This window comes from Zonotrichia albicollis, chromosome 2 (assembly GCF_047830755.1).
Source record: "Zonotrichia albicollis isolate bZonAlb1 chromosome 2, bZonAlb1.hap1, whole genome shotgun sequence".
NCBI lineage: Eukaryota > Metazoa > Chordata > Aves > Passeriformes > Passerellidae > Zonotrichia > Zonotrichia albicollis.
This window is the reverse complement of record NC_133820.1, coordinates 35,857,657-35,883,438: the sequence shown is the minus strand read 5'-3', so window position 1 is coordinate 35,883,438 and position 25,782 is coordinate 35,857,657. Positions and strand designations below refer to the sequence as shown.

General features: G+C 39.8%; 1 protein-coding gene across 5 annotated transcripts in view; it reads left to right on the top strand.

The window, feature by feature from the left end:
• The window catches only part of LOC102073008 (uncharacterized), a 370,008-nt gene that overhangs the window by 21,029 nt on the left and 323,197 nt on the right, over positions 1 to 25,782 (top strand). Inside the window, exon 1 of one of the 5 annotated variants that reach the window (XR_012578938.1) lies at positions 5,481 to 7,462. The exons of the other annotated variants lie outside the window; for them this stretch is intronic. The gene's annotated coding sequence lies outside the window, so the exon portion shown is untranslated. Of the gene's footprint in view, positions 1 to 5,480; positions 7,463 to 25,782 lie in introns of those variants that run through there. 5 annotated transcript variants of the gene reach the window in all.

Here is a 25,782-nt window from a genome sequence, read left to right as displayed (position 1 = left end):
GAGGAAAATAATCCTACATCCATTGAAGGGATGTCAGGGTAAAGTACTATTCATATGAGATGAATAATGCCACTTAGTGTTTCTTCTTTCAAATATTACAGCATTATTGTACATACTATGATATATTTTTTTGGTCATACATCCTTAGCTTTAAGAAAATACATAAAGAAATTTCTAGTTTTAATAGTTTCAGTAAAAAGCTTTACAAATGCTACTGATCATAACAGAAATTAAAAAAAATCCCTGGCTTTTAAGAGAATCACGTAACTTTTAGAGCCTACTGAAGAGTTTTTGAATGTTTGAAATTTCAACACTCTTCATTGTTTTTTTCTGTAGAGAAGTTTTTGTCCACTTCATATATAGTCAATAAATGTTCAAATACGAAATTTCCATCTTCATACCTCTGGTATACTTACATTACATTTTTGTTTTTATTTTTCGAGAAATGGCTATTCATTTGGGGGACAGTATTCTCAGATGTGATATTCTAAACTAGGAGATAATTACCTCTTGAATGAGTAGCATCTTTGAAAATGCTGACATAAATATTTTCCAGGTAGAATGGATTCATGCTGATAGGCTTATGAAAATATTCAATTGCACCCAGAGGGTAAAATAACAGCTTCCAAAATATTGCTAGTGATGTGTCTCACTTATTTCCCCCATCTAGATCTTCATTCACAATAAACTTAGTGCATCTCAACTGCTACAACAATCACTAAAGTTGCAGGAATCTGTGTTGGTTTGTTTGCAGTTTTTCCCCTACTATTTAAACAAGGTAAAAATAGAAATGCTGGCCACCTTGGGCTTCAGAATTTTCACTTCTGAAATCATTATGACAGCAATTAATAGTCTGCATGCTCCTTAGCTTTCTGTGGCAAAAATAGAAATCTTTCTTGGTTATCCTGGTTATCTGGCAGAAGAGAACGATGAATGTGCATCCTGATTTGTTTGTTACCAAAGCTCTTTTGATGTGATAAAACTACTTTTTACTATTTGTTCAGTTTGGGATGGATTCAGTGCAAATTTTCATAAGTAATTAATCAAATTTCTACTCCTTAAATGTTGGCTGAACTGCAACATGTCTCTATAGTGGAATCAGAGGTAATCTTTGGGAGCAGTATAGTTATATAATAGAGGGAGCACCCCCTACAATGCAGTGGGCTATGTAACAAGATCTGACTTCATTGTAACTCCCCAGCTTTCATGAGGGCCTGGCATGTTAGCTCAACAGCTAAATTGGTCACTAATGGCCTGCCCATGCAAATAAAGGCAATATCCAAGCAGCCTGTAAGTGGAGAGGATGAACATATATGTATAGCCAAGGCTACAGCTAACTGCACCTTGTTAGGAGTTAAATAATTGCAACACAATCTACACAGAAAGCTGAATTAGCTTCCCAGGGCAGAAAGCTAATAACACATGGACATCCCAAGCTTGTGTGCATGTATGTCTAAAGGCTTTTTGTGTGGTTGTGGTTTTTGAATTGGAAAGTGATATGTTGGTATGATACTGTCTTCTGGAGTTGATGAGGACTCTCAGTCCCTGTAGGTGGTGATTGATATACACCAGTGTCGATAAATATAAAAGCAAGGGATTGGCCTTGCTGGGACAAAAACTGTTGTGTTGTGAGATCTCGCTCTCACAATTCACTGATGTAGCAGTAACATTTGCCCAACACAGCATTAGAGAAATGTATGACATGGGATGATTATGCAACAGAAACACCATGTTGCAGCCTTAGTGCAGGGTGGCCTGGGGGAACAGTCATTATGCAAAGTGTTCCTCCACTGAAGTACAGGTAGTGTCATCACAAAGGAAAGTGGGTATTTGGTACACACTACTTGCACACAGATTTAAACAAATCTATTTAAACTCTTGGAGACATGTCAGCTTTGCTTCTGGTTTATTATTCAGGACATTCTGAGATTAAAAAAAAAAAAAAGCAAAACCAAACATTAGAAAAGCCAGTTCTGGTTCAGTGAGTGCATCCCAGTCTTGTCATTCAGCTGGGCTGTCTGGGAGTCAGATCCATAGAGGCAACTTAGACTGAACTTCTGATCAGCAAAGGCTAACATCCCAATTCCACTTTCTGTTCTCTAAATATTTTTCCTTTTTTTTTTTTTTTTTTGCTATCTGTAAAATGAGACTGACAGTAGTTTTGTTGCCAAAAGAAGTTGTGAGATTTGATTTGTTTATGATTACGTGCACCTGAAATATGGTATGATGGACCAAAGTTGCTATATTAAAGGAAAGTATTACTTATTTGGAGGTCTGGCACTAAGTAGTGACTGCTGAGATGGGAGAACAATTGAGATTCTTTGCATATTGAAAGGCACCAGAATTGCACTGTATTTCCCCTTTCCTGTCCTCAGCATCATCACCAGTAAATCCACAGGAATAAAGAGCTTTGTGTGGTCCTTCTACATTTTTCGTTGGCCCCTGCTGATGTAAATCAAACATACTGTCCTCCTGTTATCTTCAGGTTTAAAAAACCTATTTTTAATCACTTCATACAGGTATCTAATTTGAATCAGCCTGCCACACTGCAGGACTCTTGAGCTTTTTTAATTGGCATCTCTCTCATTACATTTGCACAAAGTTGCAGAGACACTGCAGGACACCAGTAGAGACATGTGAATCACCAATCCTGTTGGGCTGGCAACAAGATGGTGTGATACACCAGGGGAATCTCAGAGACCCGTGGATGTGGTTAAGGGGACAGAGTGGAAGCAATCAAGTTCAGACATGTTGCTGTGACTGTTTCTAGATCCTGCCTATACCATCTGAAACAGAACTGTCATGGAAGCTTGCCTGGGATTTTTAACAGCAGTATGCTGTTAAACCAGCCTGGTTTCTAGGAACAGTTCCTGGGATTCTGGTAATGCAGAGCACCCTGAAGGTTTTAATGGAAATGTCATAGGGCAAATATGTGAAGTACATCAAAACCAGTGTTTTAGCCCATCACAGGGATAGGCAACGCACCCAACCAGTTCATGGAGTCTGTCTTACTTAAATTTCTTCATCATTTGAAAATCAACCCTTAGGTATCTGCTAAGAGGCTAATTTTTTTTTTTTTTCCTGAAGGAAGTAGCTCTTATCCTCAGACATGTTTACATGATGCTGTGACTCCTTTTCCAGTTTTGGCTGCCAACAAGATATGTCTAAACTTAGCATGTTGGTGCGCCTGGAGACATGAAGTGGAGAGGAGAGACTAAAGCAGTCTAGAATATGTTATTTGGCACTGAAGAACCTTCCTTCCCTCTCAGTCCGTCATCAAGAATCTTGTCATTTGCAACAAAGTCTTTCACAGTTCTGGTGGGCACTCTGGTTTTCCCTATCTTCCCCTTGCTCCTGCAAATCAGGGCTCTGCAGCTCTCTGGCAGAACTGGAGATGGGTGCTCCAGCTGCACCAAACATGCCAATCTTTCACCGGCCTTTATGGTGCTAGTAATTTTTTTTCATTCTTTTGGAGGCTTTGCTAGAGGGGTTAGGGCTCTTTTGCTTCCTTAATGACCGTTGCTAGAAACTAACTCTGAACTGAGCAGATAAGTTTGCAGAAAAGGAAAAGCAGGAGTATCGTCTACCAGGTAGACCAGCATTGCTTGTTCTTGCATTCAGGATGGATAATGCAGCATTTTACTGAGCCAGCCAGGAGCCCTCTGTTCCAGCCTCTTTCTCGGGGGGTGACACCATGTGTGGCTTAACCAAAATTTGATGTCTGTGCCATGGGAAATGTATGATCCTGGCACATGACAAGGCTTGCTTGCCTGTTGTGCTGCATGGCCAGGCCGTGTGACTGCCATGCAGGCCCTCACTGTCACACAGCAGCTCTGTGTCCAGTCCTGTGACAGGGCTGAAAGCTGCCAGCAGCCACACGTTCTCCTTCTGCTTCATGCAAATGATCCAAGGGCATAGCCATTGACCTCCTCATATAATGGAGAGGAGAAATTGCAGGCCCACAGGAGTGTGGTGTCGTGGTGAGCAAGCTTTCATTGAGTATTCTGAATCAAGCAAATGGGCAGTTTTATGTTGGCAAAACATTAAATCAGAATTCTCCATTCAAACCACACCTCTCAGGATTTTTTAAAAATGGTTTAGATGGACTAAATGATTAATAAGACAACCCAGAATTAAGCCATTGATGGTTAGGATCTAAGTCTAAAAAAGACTTTCAGGCAAGAAACCAGTTGTGCAAATCACATCCTGTGGGTTTTTTCATTCAGGTCAAACGTATATTTGGATTTTATTAAGATTATGGTTAATTTGATTAATTTCTGATTGAAGGCCAAAACTAGCTTTAGTTGGAATCTACTCCATATTTGCTTTCCAACAGTCTTGAGGTTTGGAAGTGTTTGGTTTAGTTCTATAGTTCTATGAGTACACAAACCCCATACGACTTTGGAAGGGGTGGCTTTGGGCTCCAGTTTGGGTCTGGCCCTAAGCATTGTTCTAAGTGAGTGGAACTGGGCTCAGTTCTAGTGTTCTTACTGAGATTCAGACTTGCTCAAAACATGAGGAAATTTGGCCTGTTACCCTGGCTCAGATGCATATATGACATCTCTAGAAAGTTAGAGAAAAGTTAAGGATCTAGGTGCCTTCCAACTTACAGGTTTTGGATCTGGATCAATTGCAAGTCTGAACATTTTTCAAACTGTAGTGTTCCTGACTCAGTATGCCAATTTCAATCTGAATGTCTTACATTTGAAGGGTTCAAGTGTGTTTTTTTATGCAAAGTTGGTACATTTTAAATATCTCTTCAGATTTTTATGTGGATTGGTAGGACAAAGGAATTAATGTTAGTTGGGGTCATATATTCCAGGCTGCTAAGAACTTCTCACATCTGATATCCTCATTTCGGTGTAGACCTGTTTTTTAAATTTTAAATTTCAGAGACTATTCCTATTATTTGAACTGAATATGAGGATATGAAAACTTGTGATTTTCATCAGCTGGCTTTGATACAAGTCCCCTTGACAAAGAATTTATTTTTTTTCCCATAATATTTGCCATCGTAAAACTCTGAGAGATGCCAGGCTGAGATGGGAAGGCTCTTCACATATTTACAGTACCATCTACTCATGGAACTACAGTTGAGTCTGTTTTACAGATGGAAAAACTGAGGCAATGACTGCTCAATTGGTACTTACACAGCCAGATCGAGTTACCACAGTTAGAAGCAAAGTCTACAAATGCCCCTTCTGCTTTCCTGACCTTACATACCCTTCAATAAGGTGATTATGGTCATAAAGTCCAGAGAAGAAAATATGTAATATAACTAAATTTTTGTAATATATATTTAGAGTAACCTGGAGAGCTGCCTCTACATATGCCAGGTGTGTACATAGCTAAATATTACAGAAGGAGTTGAACTAAGTCATCTATTAGAGCTTTTTACTCTTCATATTTTACCCTAAGGTGAGAGAGGCTGTGTTTTGACAAAAAACTAATGAAAATTAACCTTTTGAAATAAATTACTTAATCCTTCTGTATTTACTGTACATCTGGATAAAACCAGATTGTTTATAAGCGAAATACAAAAATGTGTACCAGTGAACAAAACTAATCAAATTCACCAGTCACCAGGCTGGTTAATATTATAAAGACTCTGTGAATCATGAATATCCAGCCAGCCTGAGGGTACAAATCCATGAATCTAGGGAGTTTACCTGTCTCTTTTAGTCAGCAGACTATCCCTTTTCCATCACTACAATTTAGGCATATATTGCCTAATAATAAATGTGATAATAAAAATGTAGTTTGGGAAGCAGGATGTTGTAATAGAGCTTTAGATCAAAAGTGAGATTCATTTTACTTAATTTAGCCAACTACAAGCTAGCTGCTTAGCCTAATCTAGTTGTGTAGGCTCCCTCTTTAGTGGGGAGACAGAGAAAACTGGGATGAATTGCATTTGGGAGGTGCCTGTCTCTCCACTGACAATAGAGGGAGCCTACTCAACTGGCTTAGACAGGACACTTAACTTTTAGGTGGGTATGAGTTACTCCAGGAAAAGTCTGTTTTGCTGCAGGAGATTTGAGTTCTCATCTGTTTTTCCACTGATTTACAGCATAACCTTGGTAATATCACTTAATTTTTTTTTTTTTGAACCTAATATCTCTGTCTAAAAAATATCCTATGGATAAAGTTCTTGGAGAGCATTTGCCAAGGATGAAATACAGGTGCAAAATGTTTTTTTTCCCTGGTCTTCCTTTTTTGACATGTCTGTAGTTGTCATTAAAATAAACAGAATTTTTGTGAAAGCATAAGTTTATGCATGCTGAGAAGCAGAGCTGAGTGAAAATTATTTTAGAAGCAGCATACATCTTCTTCAGATGTGACAGAATATTGTAAAAATAAAAATATAGTAACTAGTTCCATGTATTGTTTCTCCTGTCTTTGCTTCTCCTTTGCACCTTCCACCACTCATCCGTCCCCTCTCCTCCCCCCAGCAAAAATACATAGGGAGTGGGGAGAACATTCTTCAGATTAGACCTGTATTTTAAATAACCTTGGCCTGTTTGCAACTGGGAAAATGTTTTTTTTACTTGAGAGATTTATTTCTGTCCTTGTAACACCATGTACTATATGCATTGCACCTGTTCAGACATAAGCACAGCACATTATTATAGCTGTAGGGGCAGAAGCTTCCCAATATATATTTTTTGAAAGGAGGGAATGCTGGGGAGAATAGCCCTCTCTTTTCAATTGTTTACCGAGCAGTCTCTTAGGAAGACTTCTTCCTCATCAAGATCAATTTTCCCTGCTCCCCTATTGTCTGGGGAAACCTATCTCCAGGAGCGTCTTTCTTGAAAGATCTCATGACTTTAAAATCATCAGTGGGCTTTGTGTAGTCTGCCTGTCAAAAGAGATATGTTTACACCTTCCCTGCATGTGTTAGAGCTATAAGGTTACGGAGCAGAATGGCTGATACGTTTCGGCGCTCCATGCTAATATGCACAAAAAATGTATTTATGATAATCATATGGACTGTCTGAAACAATGCATTCCAACATCCTGTAACATAAATAAGAAAGGTGGAGCCAGCCGGCACCGAAGTGTTTATTTGCCAGCAATCCTGCTCAGCCCCGTATACCTTTGCTAGGCTGCCTCAGCCTGGCGGTATTGAACCTGTTGCTGCATTAGCCGAGTTGTATTTTGCTAGATAGGGGAAGGAGGGTTGTCTGCTGTCTGGTAGGAGGGCTTTGTCTGTGTGCGCCTTTCTCTCTCTCCCTCTCTCGCTCTCCCTGTCTCTCGCACTCTCGCTCGCTCTCGCTCGCTCTCTCTCGCTCGCTCTCCCTTTCCCGTCTCTGTGGTTTGTAAGGTAGGTTGCAGTGTGTGTATATACACAACATCAAGAGCAGGAAAATGGACTCATTAGGGAGGCAGGCAGTCATTACCACTCACACTGTACTTCCAGGGAGACAGCGACTATGAGGAGACAAACTGAGGACTGGGGAACAAGGTAGGCCAGTCAACTTTTATAAAACATAAAAGAATAAAGCCTCTACTCTCCTTAAACCACCACCAATTCTTTATTTCCCCCCCCCCCCCGCCCCCCCCTCGATTTTTAATTTAGAGATGTAAGTTTGCCAGACCTATTTGCTAGCTTAAAATTCAGAACATCTATAGAAGGCCTTACCCTCTACAAATGTTCCCCCCCCCTACTTATTTAAGGGTGTGCCCCCTTATGATTCACTTTAATTACTTTTTTTTTTTATCATGAAGGAAACAAATACGTTTGTTTTCCAACACTAGTTCCAAGTAAATCAATATCTTTCACTCTTTTAAAACAGCTCTCTCCGTATGTTTGTGGGTCTCTCTGCTTTTTCTTTTCTGTTTATGCAGTTCCATCTGTCCATCCATATATCATGTTTTCCTTATTTACTGCTAAATGGGGGTTTATTAGTCATTTGCCAATGACTTTTAACTGTAATGCCGGTGGCCAGGGATAACGGGGACTCTCGTTCTTTGTTTTCTATATATATGCACACTGCAAGTTTAAAGTCCATGCCTGGCATACAGTAAATAAAAGCAAAAAAAGAGAAAGCAGGTTCCACTCTTTCTGACAGGATTTTTATTCAGAGATTTTGCTATTTATCTGTTTTGGTGTGGGGGCAGAGTGGGTTAATTTTGGTTATTGTACATGTACCTTTTCCTCCTGGATATTTTTAACATCTATTTTGCATTATTAGTGTTTTTGCAGTTTCCTTTGCTAGGAAGAAAGGAGACATACATTCTAACTTTTATGTTGCTGATCTAATGTAACATTATGGAGGCATCACTGGGTTAATAAGAATTCAAACTTTCTAAGAGGGAGTTTGTATCCTTGGCTGCCCCCCACCTTCCCACTTTATGCATGGTTATGCTTGTGTTTCCGTGTGTACTGACAGGGAAGGGAGGGGGGAAGGGAATAGATATTTTTTACAGTGGTGGCAAATTATGAAATCTATCGAGCCATTTTGTCCAGAAATAGTAACTATTTATTTACCATTTTTCATTCCAAAAATATGCTGCTTATTTGTATTTTCAAACATCGAAGCTTTTCTGTGAATTGATTTTTTTTTTACTTCTTTTTTTTTTTTTTTCTGGGGAGGGATTTGTGAATGCATTTCATAGCCCATTTAGCATTGTCGAGTTTTTGGAGACCAGATTTATCATGGGTTCTAAAGACTGCTTAAACTGATCCATTTGAAATGGTCTTTTTATCTGAGCTCTTGTCATTTCTGTTGGAGAGTAAAACTGCTACTCTGTTGGTAACAAAAAAAAAAGAAAAAAAGAAAAGAAAAAAGAGAAGGGATAGTGGAAGTGAGTTACATAAAGTGTTCTGGAGAATCCTAAGTAATTATATAAAATGGACGCCGATCGCTGGAGATCTCTGAACACTAACAATCACCTTTTTTAATAGAAAATTATTTATTTAATAGCAAGAGGCGGACTTCTTCAAAACATGCATTAGGCCTTCCTTTTAGCACAAAGAAGTCCATAATGCAATATTCCTAACCCACCTGAGACTGCCTAGGAGATTCTCCAAAACCTTCAAATCCTTTGAAATGTTTCTTAAAAATCCATTATTTTGCAGCCAGAAAGAACTTTTGCTGCCAACAGGTTTTTTTGCTGCTGTTTGGTGGGTTTTTTTTGCTGTCCTTTAAGTTACGAGTCCCCATTTCTACAGAAGTGCCTCCTCGCTGAACAAACTAAGTTAATTGAAATCCAAAGCAGGAGATCTATTCACTGGCACTGTAACTACAGAAACTACTTGCTCCATTTTATTAGCAGCTTTTCCAGAACATAAGTGAAACTTTTCAAGGCTTTATATATCAGTGTGCCAAAATTTGGTGGCTTTTCTCTTAGCTGGGGAGGGACATTTATTGTTTACTTTTTTTTTCCCTCCTTATTTTCATTCAAACTTTTAAATTAATATTTTGTTGATAGACTTTTAATATGTATGTTGCTCTAAATGACCTGTTAACTGTAGCAAGGTATTTCCTCCTCTCCTGAAGTTTGAATCTCAGGCTTTGAAAACTCAGATTGGTCGTAGAGGGGATGCTAAAGTTATGCCAAAAGCAATGTAGAGGTCTTAAAGGTGGATTTGCTGGTGCCTCTGGATGGTGTTCAGCCTGGAGTGGGGCAGCAGGAGTGTTTGCAGCTGTCCTGCTCGTGGTGGGATGGGTGAGGGGTTGGCAGGCACCTGTCATTTTCTCCTGCACCAGTGCAGGTGTAAGTTCCTCTACAGCCCAGGTGTTTTGTGGGGGAGCACGTGGACCTGTCCTCAGGTCCTTGTGCACGTACTTTTAGCAAAAGCCCAGGCTCATCTGAACATTTTGAAAAACTTTAAAAATTACTATGAGATACCGCTTGATTTTATAAAAAGTCCAGGCCAGAAGAATTCAAGCAGAGAAAGAGAGTCACAATAGCAGAAACATTTTTTTCATTATCCGGTATGATTTCTTTCTTATAGTAAAATCTTTTTCACTAGGAAGATGTAATTTTTCTTTAGCCCCAACTATATTCTATCAAAAAAAAAAAAAAAAGAAAAACCAAACCAAACAAAAAACAAAACAAACAAACAAAAACCCCAAACAAAACAAATCTTAGCTCTTTCAATAGCACAAAGTCCGTTTGCAATCTGGATACAGCAGCAAAGGGTAAAGTATGCCTGAGTAAACTTAAATCCAGCATAAGGTGCTGTGGCTGGAACTCGGGGAATGCCAGGCCCGTTGGCCAGGGAGGTAGGGCCAGGTTTGCTGGCGCGGGGTCCCTGCCCGCAGCCCGGGCAGCTGTGCGGGGCAGGGCTGGCGCTGCTCCTTGGGGCACACCGTGCTTTATTTCAGTGCTGGAGCAGACAGTTATCTAACACACCCACATGAGGAAGTGCTCTGGAGCAGTTATTTCATGCCTTGCCATGCCCTGTAGCTAGAGCAATTTTGGGCTGAATGGCGTGTGTATGTGCCGCTCTCACTCCTGGGAGACGAGAAGCAGTGCTGTTGGGGTTTTTGTGTGTATGTTTTTGTGCTGGGGTTTTCTTGTTTTGTTGGTTTTGTTGTTTTTTTTTTTTTAACAGGACCAAAGATGGGATATAAGACAGTTAAATCCAAATACCAAACAAATACCAAGTCAAATTACTTTTAATAGTGGAGGATGTTGTTTTTCTCTTAAAGGAGGAAAAAATATCCATCTTGTTTATTTTGATAAAGACAGTTGTAGCAATTTCCTGAGTTGAATATATCATTATTATAAATATTACTCACAGTTTCCCCATTTTCACATTTTCTTCATAGGCCCAGCTTATTCATAAGGGAAAACAGCTGCAGAATATTAAAAAATTGTAATATTATTTATATAAAACTTTGATGTAAATAGGGAATAGTGTCCCCTGCTAGAGAATTCTGTGGGACGGCTTACAAATCCCATATGAGAGAGATTACAGTCTTAGATAAATTGTTACTTAAATTGTTTCAAAAAAACCTTGCTCATTTTTGCAGACCGTATGAGGTTTTAAGCAGAATAATTTGAATAGAAGTTCTGTTTAGAAATTGATGGCATGCTGTGGCCTTATAGATTTCAGTTGGTTTCACTCCAGTCTGTTTTTATAGGACTTCTTTAAACTGCGATCTGTATGGTAAAGAGCTTCTGCTGAAAGAGATTCATAAATGTTAATGGGAATTTAAAGACTGAAATTTAACTTCATGTTACTTATATTTTTTTAACAAAACTTTTAGAGAATCCAAATCCTTTATAAAAGTTTTTTTTTTTTTAAACTGAAACAATGCACTGGAAATAGTTACTGTTAAAGAATAACTTGCTTGCTCTGAAGGGTCTGACATTCACACTGTGGTGCAGAGGGAAAATGATGGCAAATCACAGTGAAACGGACTTCTCTGTTCTGGTTAGTTTGGTCCAAGGAAATTTTAGAAAGTAAACAAACAGTATCAACTGTGAAAAATAACTTGGCTTTTTAACAATTTATCAATGCCAGTTTTCTCTTGGTGAAAAGTAGTGTTTGACCATACACCAAATTTTGAGATACTTTTGTAAGATCTGTACTTTTTTAACTTGAAGAGATTTTTGCAGATGTATTAAACTATCAGTGAGGAGTAAATAAAGGCAAAGGCTTTTGTCCGGGTGGTTTTTCATTTGATAGTGTTGACTATATTCTTGGTTAGTATTTATTATAAAAGTTAATGTTTAGTTCTAACGGCACGGATCCAACTCTCCTCTAATAGGAGCATTTCAGAATGACTACTGCTGATGTCTTTCATGTTTTCTTACACTTTGGTACTTAATCCTCCAGCACTGTCGAGTGCTATGACGGTATTTTGACCGCCCAGTGCTAGCGAGAGTTGTGTTTGCAGATGGGTCTTGTAAAATGGTCACCAGAGGCACGGGGCCATGTGCCACCTCCTCTTCCATGGCTGCTGGGACAGCCAGGGCTGCCGCTGCCACGGGGCAGGTTGCTACACATCCCTGAGGTTGGCAAGAGCAAGGAAGTTCAGCTTTTACCCCGTGCGGGGAAGACTGTATCTTGAAGTAGATAGAATAAGGGAATGGGAAATTGGGCTAATGGGATAAAGCTGTCTTTAACGAAAAGTAAACACGGTTCTTTCTCACAGCTGGCTGTTGGCTTTGGGGAAATGGGTGTGGAGAGTCCCAGGTTGTTTGAGGGGGCAGATGATCACCTCGCAGAGAAGCAAGCCGCTGGCTGAGTTGGCAGTCGGTGGCGTTACGGGAGGAAAGGCCATGGACTATTCCAGAACAAAGGCTAAAATCCTTTCATGCCAAGAATGGCCTCATCCCATCAGTGACAACCTGCCCCGCCAGCCTCATGGAGGGTGGATTTGCAGCTTGTGCTGTACTTACTGTTCCCAGGCACTGCTGCTCAAGATCTTTGATGGCAGATAGGGACTCTAACACAAACTAGTCCTACCTGATCAAACCCTAGCAGTGTCTGTAGGACTTCCTTCTTCAATAGCTCGTGTCATAGTTCTTTCCTTGTGCTCTTCTGCAGCGGGTGGACACAGGTCACTAGGCAACATTTTATGTCCAGTTTGCACAGGTGTAAATGACAGTACCAGAGGTGAACCAGAATCTGTAGGGTTTTCCAGAATCTTTGAGCTACTATCAAACAGTGGTTATGAAAGTCGGAATTAAAACCAGTTGGTAACTACAGCAAAGAAGAAAGGAAACCTGAATAGGCAGTGCTTTCAAACCTCTGCAGAGCACTTACTGGAAATCCTTCTCAGGACAGACATGGTGCTATTCTGTAAGTTGCACCTGTAGATGACCTCTTAATGTTACACTTTCAGAGTGAATTTATCTCGGGGTTATGGTAGAGCTAAAAATGCAAGCAGGTATAGTGTGTCATTTGATTTGGAGGTAAATATAGCATGGGAATTACTGATTTTCCTTTTTTTTTCTCCTTCTCAACTAAAAGACATGCTTTCTAATATCTTATTTCTAAGATCATCAATACCTGTGTGATGAATCCCTTGAGGATACAAAAGTAGGACTAGGAAAGTTGTGTTATGGGCTTCAGAGTTGTCTTTTCAGCTGACTGAAAGTTAATTATTGATTTTTATTTCCTCCCTAGAGATCCATATGCGTCTCTTTCTGACTAGAAAGTTAGTGGTCACAGTGCAGGAATGTGAAAGTAATTGTCATGTGGCAGTGCAAGATTTCATGGGCAGGATGTCAGGAATGTGTAAGATGGAGGTTGACATGGGAAGAAAAGTGAAGAAAGACAACTAGGTGAAAGCTTGTGTCCACTGTCATTTTATGTGGGTTGCTGTGGAGCCTGCTATTCTCCATGGCTCTGGCTCCTGAACTCCCAGCAATCTGAGAGCTAAGTGAGTCACAGGCATTAGTGACAGAGGAATGCTGAGAATAAAAACAAAACAACAACAAAAAAGCCAACCAAAAAAATATCATTGTTTAGGCACAAACACAAGAAAACCATGTTTAATTGCTGATGTGCTCCCTCTGCTGGTTCTGTAAAACTAACAAATGCTATTCCCAGGAGGCCGGGCCACACCCTCTGGGACACTGCCTGACAAAAATTGTGCCAAATGAATGGCTTTGAGCTCTCTTGCAACGAGCAGTACTAACAGCAAAAGAAGTCTTCTGATGAAGAGTGTTAAAGCCTTGGATACCAGGCATGACTACTGAGAGGTCATGAGATGTTCAGTCTGTAATTCAGCCTTTTTTTCCCCAGTCTTACATTTGATAGGTGTTCCTTTTCCTATGATTTCCCAAAGTTTGTATTTTCTGTTGTGCTGTGGCTGCTTCTGGGATTTTTCCCATCTGAAGGTGTTTCATCAAATGTTCTCATTGATGATTTTAGTTTCAATTTTAATGTGTGTAGTAGCTGAAGAAGCCCTAATGTAGCTTAGGCTTTGGCAGCTTCCAATTCTTTGTCACTGTCAGTTGAATCTGCTTGTCAGCTTTATACTGTTGTGCCCACTTCATCCTGTCCTTTGGCTTGAATACTGGCTGTTTTTTCAGGATACTCTTGAACATCCTTCCTCGTTGTGATGAATCTGTATTTCTTTTCCAAACATAGACTGAATTGTTTAATATATTCCCTACACAGCATATTTCCCCAGTAGATAAGTTTTTTAAATCCAGCATTTTGTGCTTTTATGCTATGAAAAAAATGTCTTGAGTCCTGGTAAGACTGAGTGCTGAAGAGAAAAAAAAAACCTGAAAAAGCTGTATTAATTTCCATAGAATATTTTGATGTGTGGAAGATTTCTGACATGGTAATTATTCAATAAAAGATGGTCCTGTGTTTCCCATATTTCCCACCTATGTGGACTGCCATGAAAAAGAGCTTCATCTTGCAGCCGTTGACACACCAGTGGGAATCAGCTGTGCAGAGCTGTTGCAGGACTGGGCTCAAGTTTTCCGTGGAGAGTAATGAAAAGTTTCCTTTCTGCAAGTCTCGTGTTTCCCATCTAGGTGACTGCTTATTAAATCTTTATCCAGTAGGGACAATAAACCAAACAGCCTGGTGGGTAGCTAATTGTCTGGAGTGACTCAAGCTGCATATAAATCTCATTTGTACTCACTACGTTGACTCTCTCTGGCCTTGTCGCTCTCTCAAGTATTCATTCATTTTGAGACATCTAGAATGCAATGCAAAGGAAAGGATCCCTGCTCCTTGTATCTCAGTGTCTCGGAGGATACTCCTTTATTTCCCTTTCACAGGCCCTGCAGTTTGGGATCCCATCCTTCTGAAGCCTAGTGCAGGGTACACAGCGCTGAGACCTCATCACCCTCCTCTCACCAGGCCCCTGGATGGGAGGAATTGAAGCAGGGTTTGGCATCTCTGTGATAGCCTGCCATCCTGCTGTACCTGCTCTGGGGATAAATAGAGAGTACAGTGACTGGGGCTACCAATCTGGCACCTTTTGCTGGTGCTAAACTAATACAAGTGATTAGAAGTGACATGAAGGCCCAGCCCATCCGGGGGGACCATATGAAATCCAAGCCCTGTTTTGTAATTTCCAGCATTTCATGAAAAAGCTGCTTTTATTTTCCTCTCCAAGCCATGTCCAAGTTTGGAAAGCTTCAAAGCTTGCTCCAATTGGATAGAAAAAGTGTTTTTAAGATGGTGAAATATCCTAAAAGAGCTGGTTCCTTCTTGACTCAAATACCAGCCTCAAATCATTTATCCACCAAGTCAGTCAGACTCATCCTGAAACATTTCACTGCTGTGAAAGCAGCTGCTCCCGAATGAGATTAAAAGCCAGTTGTGCTTTTGCAGTACAGTCAGCTATGCACAACTTTGTGTCGGACAAGAGAAAGCTCAGTTATTTTTCCCTAGTGCTGGGCATTTCTGGATTCTCAGATTAACTTGCTCTTTCTGCTAGTCTCTGAGTCCTTTTTTACAGGGGACTGGATCCCAATCCAAGCTTTTCTTAATACTTTGGTAGACAAACTTTTTTTTCCCAATGTTTTTACATAAGGGATCTTAAATATTTTTGTAAGCACAAAGTCGTAGTGCAGTATCAGTTTCTGAAAGCAGATAGAAGGGTGCTAGCTATAGTGGTACTAGCAAGTTTTATCCTTCCTTCTTGAGTTTGTGCCTTGTTATCACCCTGAAGTGCACTGCAACTTCTTTCTTTACTCTAATCGGTTTCCTTTAGCCTCCCTATGAAGCTTTTGAATACTTGTGGTCTTTCTCTGGCATGTCAGACTGGAACTGACACCTGAAGTCTTGGGGTTTGGGTTTTGGTTGGGTTTTTTGTTTTCTTTTTGGAAAGGTTTTTACCACATGGAGGTTAAGAGCTAGTGTTTACTTAGGTAGTTTAGATGACAGTAAAACTGGTCTGTCCTTCTCATGCAGGCTGTATTATGTTGTATCTCAGGTGAATTTAGCATGTATTTTTTGAGCCATGCAATTTCACAGCATTCAGCCCTAGGTTGTCTTGACCAAACTCCTATTAGTAATTGAGCTATCTCAGTTAAAACTGTCTCTATGCTGGAGTGAGAACCTTCTTGTCTAGATCACATCCATATCCAGCCCTGTGATAATTTATTCTGCTACCAGAATTTATTTAACTTTCATTCCATATCTTTTGCAGGTAAAAAAATGTTGAAAGCAAAAAGGAAGTGAGCTAAAATGAACTTTTCTGTAGTTTCTTGGGGAAGTCTGCTTGTGCAGGAACACGGTTTAATAGACTGTAGGCAGTTTCAAAGAGTTATTAGAGTCTGGAGTAATGTTACTATGGAACATTGGCTTCAGTGTTGTAGAAGGATACAAATGGAGCATTTAGGAAGGAGGTTTGTGAAGAATGTGAGCAGCTAGAAGAAATAAAAGCTGAGACGCAGGCAGGGGGCAGAGCTGTTCAAAGAAAATGAGGACAAAAAGTCTGAACTTCGTGCAAAAAGAGGGGCTAACTTAGGTCCCACTGGCAAGAGAGGGAAGAAATTTTAGCAGCAGGGCTCTGTATGAGTAGAACCAGAGAGGAGTGGGACGTGGCCACAGCCCTTTCCTTTTTCCTTAGGAGCAGTGGGCTGGAATAATCATCATACAGTAATCCTCTTCAGAGGACTGTGCTCTTAGGATAAGAGGTTCCACGTGAAATTTCTGAATGTCTGTGTATCTGTTAAAATGTTTATGGGTTGTGTGTTGCCCCATTTTTATAAAAGTGGACCAATTCAATGAAATTTAGAAGAACAGCCTTGAACCAAGAGCTGAATTTAGCTTTGTATTTCTCCCTACTGGCTGCAGCTGGCATGTGTCTGAAGCACTAAAGATGATGCATGGTGCTCCACAAGTGATTTGTGACCACGAGACAGTTTTCTTTAGGACAGTGCATTTGACCTCATTTCTGCTGTGTTAGATACTGTCTCCCTTGTGGCAGCATACATAGGTGTATTAATAAGATTCTTCCAGATCTCTCCTTGAAATCTCAGCTTATGCACTTGATGAAATGGCTTGCTTTTACGAGGTGTTGGTGATTATTCTCATAATGCTCAGGCAAAGGCAGCAAAGAACTTAGCATTCAAAATGACTTTTTTTTTTTTTTTTCATCTGCAAAGGTTGAATCCTGAGACCTTGCGTGATTTCTTTTTGTTGTTGTTGTTGCTGTTCTGGTTTGCTTTGTTCTCATTAACCAAAAAAGTGAGGTGCCAGTTCTGTCCAAGTCTTTCCCAGGCTTCTTTAGATAAAGGAGTTACTCATGTCCTTCAAAACAAAGAACAATTATCAGCTGAGTTCAGCGGGAGGAGAGAATGCTCACAAAAGGTTCTAGGACAGTTAAGCCATAGATAGCTGCTGATACAGATAAATAGCACTTTGCATTTCTGAAGAAACTTATTCAAATATTTTACAGTGTTTAATGAAAGTAGCTAATTTAGTTTTGCCTAATTTCAGTAGCTGAATCAACATTATTATTTCCAATTTTTAATCAGAAACAATCGAGGCATAGAGAGAAGAAGGAAGTGAGGCCTTTCTTTCTTCCTTCCTCAGTGTATTGTACATGCAGATGGGAGTTGGTAAAGTAAAGACCATGTTCCATGGACAAAGGAAGCTCAGATGATTCTTGGCTATGTTAAAGACTATTAGGTTTCTTTTTTTTTTTTTTTTTTACACCATTGTGGTATTGTAACACATATGTGACTTCTTTGCCATTAAAGTCTTATTTCTACTTCCAAAATGAGATACAAAGACTCTACAGTAACTGGATATTGAGGCCAAATACATTTAATATACCAACATGTCAACACAGTCTTTAACAGCAGAATTTTTAAAGATAAAAATATTTTTGGTGTTTTGTTTGCTTACTTTTTGTAAGTACTCTCTTAACTGAGTTAAAGTAACTTCAATTTTTTTGTTTTCCCATGGTTGGATTTCTCTTAGCTGGATATATCCTGATGAGCTCCAGTGTTAGCTTTGTCCAAGAAGTAGGTGTTCAAAAACTGGACCAGTCTACCACCTCTTTTTGTACAGTAATAACCAAAAGGCAAAGTTATATCTGCCTGAATTACGTAGTGGTGTTCCTTGATCCATAAAAGAGTCATCAAGAGAAGACAGGAGCACCCTATGAAGTATAAAGACAAACGTGCCTTCAAATAGTTACATTGTCCTGAACTTCTTGAGTGTATCTCTGCAATGGGTGGTAATGTCTGAGAAGTGCCATGAGGAGAGAACAACACAGTCCCTAAGGGTCCTTTGGGCACAGGCATTTAAGGAGGATTGTTACTTGTCTGTTTAAACTTGTCCCTGGGGACAAAGCCTATGGGAGCCTGCAGGTGCTGGATCTGGGCAGAGCACAGGTGTGCTGCTGCTGAGGCATCTCTCAGAGAACGAACAGTGGGAGGAGCTGAGTTGCTTGTATATTCAGCCTGAAAACTGTACAAGGAATAGCTGCCTTTAACTTTTTGTTCCTTGAGAATGAGATTCTCAAGATCTTGAGATCTCAGTTCTTGAAAACTTGCAAACAAGTTTTGGGTTTGTACCACTCTCTGATATTTTTTCTCTTCCCAAGAGCCAGTTTTAATGTCTGTTGATGCTTAGAAGACCAGATTGGAAGGACAGCAACAGAAAGTTTTATTAGCCAGCACAATTAATACTTTCTTTCTTGAGAGCCAAATTCATCTAGTTTTGTATGTTTACAAAAGAAAAAACTGGAATGCACATTAAGGTTTTGCCTTTATCAGAGACATATGGATTCACCATCACTGGATGTATTTGTGAGACTATAACAAAGAACACTCCTCAGGCATGTCTCACATTTCAGGGGTCAAAGGGCATATTGGATGAATGTCTCTCCTAAAAACTGGATTAACCAGCTTTTTCATATGCAATTTCCAATTTCAGTAATCTCCAAGAAGCTTATAAGAGCCAGGATGGAGTCAGTAAAACCTTGTCTTATTAACCTCCGAAGGGACACAAAGGGGTTTGGATCTTGAGGCTGCTCGGGATGCCAAGTGCACCTCTTAAGTACTCTCACACTGTCTCGGCCTGCTGGAACTTTTGGCTGACACAACACAGTAAGGTTCACAAAGTAGATGAATGGAGTAGATGGAGACCAGGTTTACTGGGATAGTTCCCACCTGAGAAAGGCAAGTCAAGCTTTTTTGTACAGGAAAGGCATTAAATATCTTTCCCCCCCTCTACATCCCCTAAGTAGACATCTTTCCCCTTTTCCCCTTTCTCACATATATGACCTTTTTTTTAGATTGAATGGTCTCTCAGATTTGTTCTGCTGATAAGCATGGGTCCTTTGAGAGATCCTGAAGGCTATTGTGTTTGAGTCCATTTAAGATGTTTTGTCCACTTTACATGCTAAATTCGGACACGGGGATATTCTACAAATGTTCCCTACTGCACAGTTACCTCTACATGCTGTTGTGGTAATAAAAAGAGTTAGCTTTTTTCTGTAATTAAACACCTTCAGTGTTATGCATTCACTTTAATAAATCAGTTTCTGGATTTGGTTTTTAACTTACTGAGGCGCAACATTTACCATATTTAATTAGGATGTACATAGTCTTCAAAAATGCCAAAGCAGTGCTTTATAGGATGCACCATTTTTCCATCTGGGTCCCATGAACCTTATGTATCTATATGGGTTTGGGGGAAGATGGGTTAAAGAGCCAGCAACTATGTAGTCATTAAGTCAGCAAATCTAGAAAATACTTACTTCTTAACCATGTTATTGAACTCACATCCTTGTGTGGCCCTTCCTTGGTTTTTGATGGGGATCACTGATGTGTGTAGGGGGAAGTTCTGCTTGGCTGTCCTGTTTTCCTAAGTTTCAATGTGCCTAAAGATCAGTGAAGTGGGAACAAAGCGGAGAGTTTGGAATCTGGAAGAATGACAGGCCATGGATTTCTTCAGACTTTTTGGGAAGCCTGAGCAAATGAGCTGAACTTCTAAGTGAACCTCTCTTAACCAGAACTGTGGAGGCTCCTTGCCTTGTCAGAGGAAATCTTGCCTCCTCTCAGAGGAAGTAATTCTGCATCATTTGAGAGAGACTTTAATGGTCTGTATTCCATTTTTTAGGAAATATGCAGGAAAAAGCCTACTTTTTCATATGTATAAAACTGTAAAGCTTCAAATCTTTATTGCTCTTTGTTTATTTTATAAAGCTTTTACTTTTCTATGTCCTTATTCTGGACACCTGTATATTTAACCTTAACAAAAGAAGCACAGTCAGCCAAGCGAATGGATTGGTGTTCAGTTTGCTTCCTTGTTTTCTGCCTCAGCAGGTCAGGAACCCACTCCCTGTGGCAGAAAGGGCCATGTCCCATGGTTCCTGCTCTGCACTATAATCACATCTGCTGTGTGAGCACAGTAAAACCGAGCTGGGCAGAATTTGGGCAAGGTGCACCAAGCTTACCACTGGTATGCCAGACAACAACTGTAATGATGCCTGTGTTCAGGGGCTCCAAAGCTCCCTGGAAATGCTGGGTTTACTGAGAACCAACCATAGTTGATTTGGATGTTTGAAATACACCCAATATGTCCCAAACTTGCTTGACTGAATTCATGGTAGTTTTCTCAGCAGCTGTGCTGGGTTTTTATGGGAGCAGGTTCTTCTGAATAAGGAGCATTAGGAGAAAGTAATGAGTGAGATAAGTACAAATCAAGGATCCTTAGTACAGTCTTCAGATACTGAATTTATTTTTTTTTAATTCAGGTCCTGTTTTTAATGACCTTAGATATGGCATGTGCAAGAAGAGAAGATATGAAAAATATAAATAAGAGGATGTTTTGTGTATGCTGTAGACTTCCATACAGATCTGGGTACTTCACCTCTTCTCTTCTGTTCCCTAGCAGTGAACTAGAGTGATGGGAGAACCTTCTGCATGCCTTGAAGTTTCATGAACAGCTTGGGAAATGCTCCGAAACCTTTAGGTAAAAAAGACAGGCTAACACAGTAATTATTGCCATATTTAACTTCTCTTGATCTGAGAGGAGTGAGTGGAAAATGCAAACACATATGTTACCATGAGAAATTAAGATATGTTCATTTCAAAATTTTCCCAATAAGGAAACCATCTTCCTTGGCTTTAATAATTTCCCTCCTTATAGTGTTTTGCCTGATGATGTCATCAGTGGAAGAAAACACAAGTGGAAGAAAGGGTAGTAGGGCTGAAAGGCAAATTTTGGCACTTCTAAGCCTTGTATCCTACTGATGTCAACGAAAGTTTTAAATCCAGTTCAGCGTTGCAGTTCTTTGCAGAAGATGAGCAGAGATGGGTATTTGGTTAGAGAGGAAAATGACCAGTAAGCGTCCACCTGGGTTCTGCAAAGGTCCCACTTGAGAGGCTGATTCCCCAGTGATGGATAAACATGGCTTTGGCACAATGAGCGATGCTGATGTTGTTTGTATCTTAACCCATGGCAGAGAGAAGGGTTCAGGAGGATGAGATTTAGAAGCAGGATTGTATCTTAACCCATGGCAGAGAGAAGGGTTCAGGAGGATGAGATTTAGAAGCAGGATAGAGGTGGATCGAAGTGAGATGGAAACAAAGGATGAGGAAGAAGAGGAAGGCGTGGTTCCAGAGTGGTGCATAAATGTAGATTCCTGTGTTTATTCTGGAGTTTGTGGTGGAGCTGAGTGTCACCAGCAGCACCTCTGCATTTAGTGGCTCAGCATAAATAGAATCCCTAAACAGTTTTGTGAAGTGTCAGGGTTTTGCATGTGAAGTCACACTTATGGTGACTCTTGTCTCTGCCATTTCTTTCCTCACCTTGTTGGTGGGCTGAAGTTACTATTGCTTAGCCCAATTTCATATGTATGAATGTGCTTTCATCTCTTTCTCTGTTGCTTTGTTTATCTGTCTCTGTCTATCTCTCTGTGCGCCTGCTGCTTGTCTGCCTGCCAGTTTTTTCTTTGTCTCTATCACTTCATCATTGAACCCATCTGTGTAGAAAATGGGATATTTGGCTGTCTCCTGTTTTTTTTATTATTATTTTTTATTATTTTTGTCATTTTGTTCCCTCAGACTTACGAGGACGAAACTCACACTCCTGGGGGTGCCAGGCATTTTAGATCTTGCGTTTAGGAGGAGCCGTGATGCTTTTTGCGTCTGTTTGTCTGTCCATCTGTCTGCTGGTCTATAATAAGCTGTGCAGCGAGACAGCAGCTTACTATCTGTGTGTGTGAAATTAGCTAATTGGTGTTAGCAGCAATATTTTCACATGTTTTATAAGCAAAGTGCAGCAAGGTATATAAATGTAGATATGATCCAGAGACACACACACATACACACACGCGCACTCACGCAAGCCTGTCGCTGCTCATGCATAGACGCTCAGAAGTAATTAATGTTAATAAGATTTTAATGTGCTTGTGAGATCATAATGAGGAGAAATGAATGCTCTGATTAGAAAAAGGTAACTGTGTGTGTGTTTTGGCTTAGAACAAGATTTCCCCTCTTTTTTATAAATCACAATTTCAGAACTTGTTTGTGATTGCATCAATCGGTTTTTATTTTCAAATTAGAGGTCTGTTTAGCCATTTGAATGATTATCCAAATCAATGGGTAAACCCCTGATCATAAGGAATCATGCAGATTTTTTTTCCCCTTAGAGAGCAAAGCTACTACATGACAGGGCTGGGCAGCCTCATCCTTCTAGCATTACATTTTTTGATGCTGCTTTTAAATCCTCATCAGCAACTGCTCTCAGAGACGGTGCTCATTTTTTACAAATAGAGATGTTTATCTATAGGTGTCTGCAGTGCATAATCAACCACTGAAACTATTGTGCCAAGGCATATTCTGTTCATCAGTAATGATGAATCCTCAGAGTCCAGGTGATCACATGATACCTTGATTATATTTTGAAATAATTAGTTTAGGAAAGCAGAACTACATTTATATATTTTTTCCTTTCATCAGTCAATTTCCAAATAAGAAGGATGGGAAAGTGTTTGCAGGAAATATTTTACAAGCTGGGATGTTTTTTCATCCTGGATCCTGTGTAGTCACCAGACTCCAGGCTGGCTAAAATCCAGCTGGACACTAGGGGTCCTTCTCTCCAGCAAATCAATGAAAATATTGTCCAGAGGGCTTTGCTTCCATTTGCATACTTATTTTTGTTATTAATCCCTTTGGGATTGGATTTTTTTTTAATTGACACTGAGAGGTTAGGTACTTTGTTTTAAAAACATCTAGAATTGAAAATGCAAATTTGAACAATCCATTTTTCCAGTGCATCCCATGTTGCCTGGATTTTGATGGTGCCTGGCTTGAGTGGTGTTTTAAAGTGTTAGATCTATGATTGAATTCATGGAATATGGTTCATTTCCAGAAAGTGCTGGGGTACTGCAACAGCAGTCATGATGAGAAATGTTAGAGCATGGTGATAAGATTGCAGTTTCCAAATCGTGCTGAACAAAAACCAGTGTCAGTGAATACAGCTTTGATAGGATTTGAAGTCTCTAAAGATGATGATGTTCGTTTATAATGAATGAATTTATTTTGGGCAGAGGAAACAGCAGGCATTATGTATATTTGTTTATTCCTCTAAACGCTCCTTTCAGCTAGCTGCTGTACAGTTGGGCCTCTAACACTGTTCATCATTCTCATAGCTCAGTCCATGAACTTACTGTTAGGAGGTGCCTTGGGACATTGTTTGCACAAGTGTGTGCACAAGTGTGTCTGTGGGTACACTCAAAGCATCACTGAAACGTGTACATCCATGCAGTAAGGCCAAAACAAAGTATTCCCCAACTACTGCCACCATCCAGGTAAGTTTTAATGACCCTGGATGGAAGAAGGACATCTTTACTTCTCCTAAGCGCTTATAGTCTGAGAAGTGCTTTACATTCTGGCCTAAATAAAATGGCAGTCTGAGCTCTCACAGTAAGGAAGCAACTAATTTGTTTTAAAAAGAATCAATCATTTCTATAGCTAATTTTCTTAGAATATTTTGAGAAATTTCAACCCCAGTTTAGGATTAGTATTGAACTGAAATAGCGTTGAATTAAGGGGATATGATTCATTCCCAGAGAGTGCCGAGGTACCACAGCAGTGGCTGGGATGAGAAACAGTAGAACTTGGTGATATGATTGCCATTTCCAAATCATGGAACAAAACCAGTATCAGTAGATCAGCTTGAAGCCTCTGAATAAGATGATGTGACAGTTCAAATCTAACTTTGGAATCAGTGTCCACCTGCATTATTTTCATTGCCTGTTTCTGGGGGTTTTTTGTGTATGTGTGAATATGCCAGTTTTCAAGAACTGGCTTCCACGAAGTTGAAGACTGAGAGCAGAGGAACAAGGTAATTACAGATTCCAAATCCAATGGATTGTCACCTTGGAGCAGGAAGCAGCTAAGCATTGCAAGGAATTTCTCTTTAAATTTGGGTGGTTTTTTTCTGTGTTCTAGAAGTAACATGTTGAGGAAAACACTCAGCATTGGAAATGAAGTAGCCAAGCTCCCTTCAGCTGTGGACTGAAAACTCCATAAGGCTTGGGGAGCTCAGGAAGAGCTGAGGCAAATTGGTTAAGTGCATGAAGTTAGTATGCAAAAATGAATTGTGCTGAGTCCTTGGGGGACTGCTTTAATTCAGGAGTAAATTAGTCTTAGACCAATCTAGTTTAACTGAATAAGGAGCTACAGGGAGCTTTGCTGTTGAATTAGAGCATCTACTCACAGCTTCAAGACAATTAAATGTGTGCACATTGGTGTCAAACCTTTAGTTGATTTGTCTTAACACTCTCAATGTCCCCATGCAGGCTTGGCTTAAGAGATAGATAAACTGTCCCAAGCAATTAATTCTGTACTGGGGATCTGAAACAAAACAAATTTCAATAGCTTGTTTGCTTTGAGGGAAATATCATAATGCCAACTATTACCCTGTTGTTGACAGAGCAGTACTGATTGCCCTCCCTCTCCTTGGATACTGTTATTTTCCTGTGCAGTTCTTGAAGAGTCCACAGATACTGAGGATGGCTTTCGGTTGCAGTCAGTTCGTACATAAAAAAATTCCAATGTAAAACATACCAAAGTTTGTGTATTTGGTACCAAAACACCAAATGCTGTGTATTTGCAACGAATTCTAGAATTATTACAAGAAAATCAAGTGTATTCACAAGTTCTGTTTGTGCTTTACTTGTATTTGACTACTCCAGTGTATTTCAAAGATGAGAAAGAGGGTTTTGGGATAGGTGGAATATGGTGGAAGCACAGTAATGACAAGCTGCCTGGGAGAAAATCATTCTCTCTCAAAGAATCCTATGCACAGCATGCAAACAGGAGCTCACAATTGCATGTTGAGATTGTGCTCTGAAGAATCTTTTAGAGTACGTTTGCCAACCTTACTTGTATTACAGCTATTTAATTTGACTTTGTTCATCAGGACACATATAAGGTTAAAGCACTGCTATTTCATACATTTCATAATTAATGAATAATTGTAAGTTAGTTGATAAAATCTCCATGCTAAACAACATTGGATTTGCACAGTGAAAACTCTGCATAAGGATGGATTTTGAAAATATCTGTAGGGTCTAGTTGGATCAGGCTGGTACAGAAAGTAAGTAATCGACTTGAAAGCTTCATTGGAGATAGCCCACTGCTAGCATCAAAGAGGGATGTTTGTTCAGGTATGCTAACTGCTCTGAGATTTTTTTATATGAAAACATACATCCTAAAACTGTCCAGACTTAAGCTCTGGAAGAACTAATTATCTCATCCTGCTTGCCCAGTTCCGTATTTACGTTTCTAGATAAGTAGCCACTTTTCTACCAAAGTTCTTAACGCCCATAAGCAACTGCTGGACACAAAAAACTTCTACTGGTCTATGCACTTAAAGGC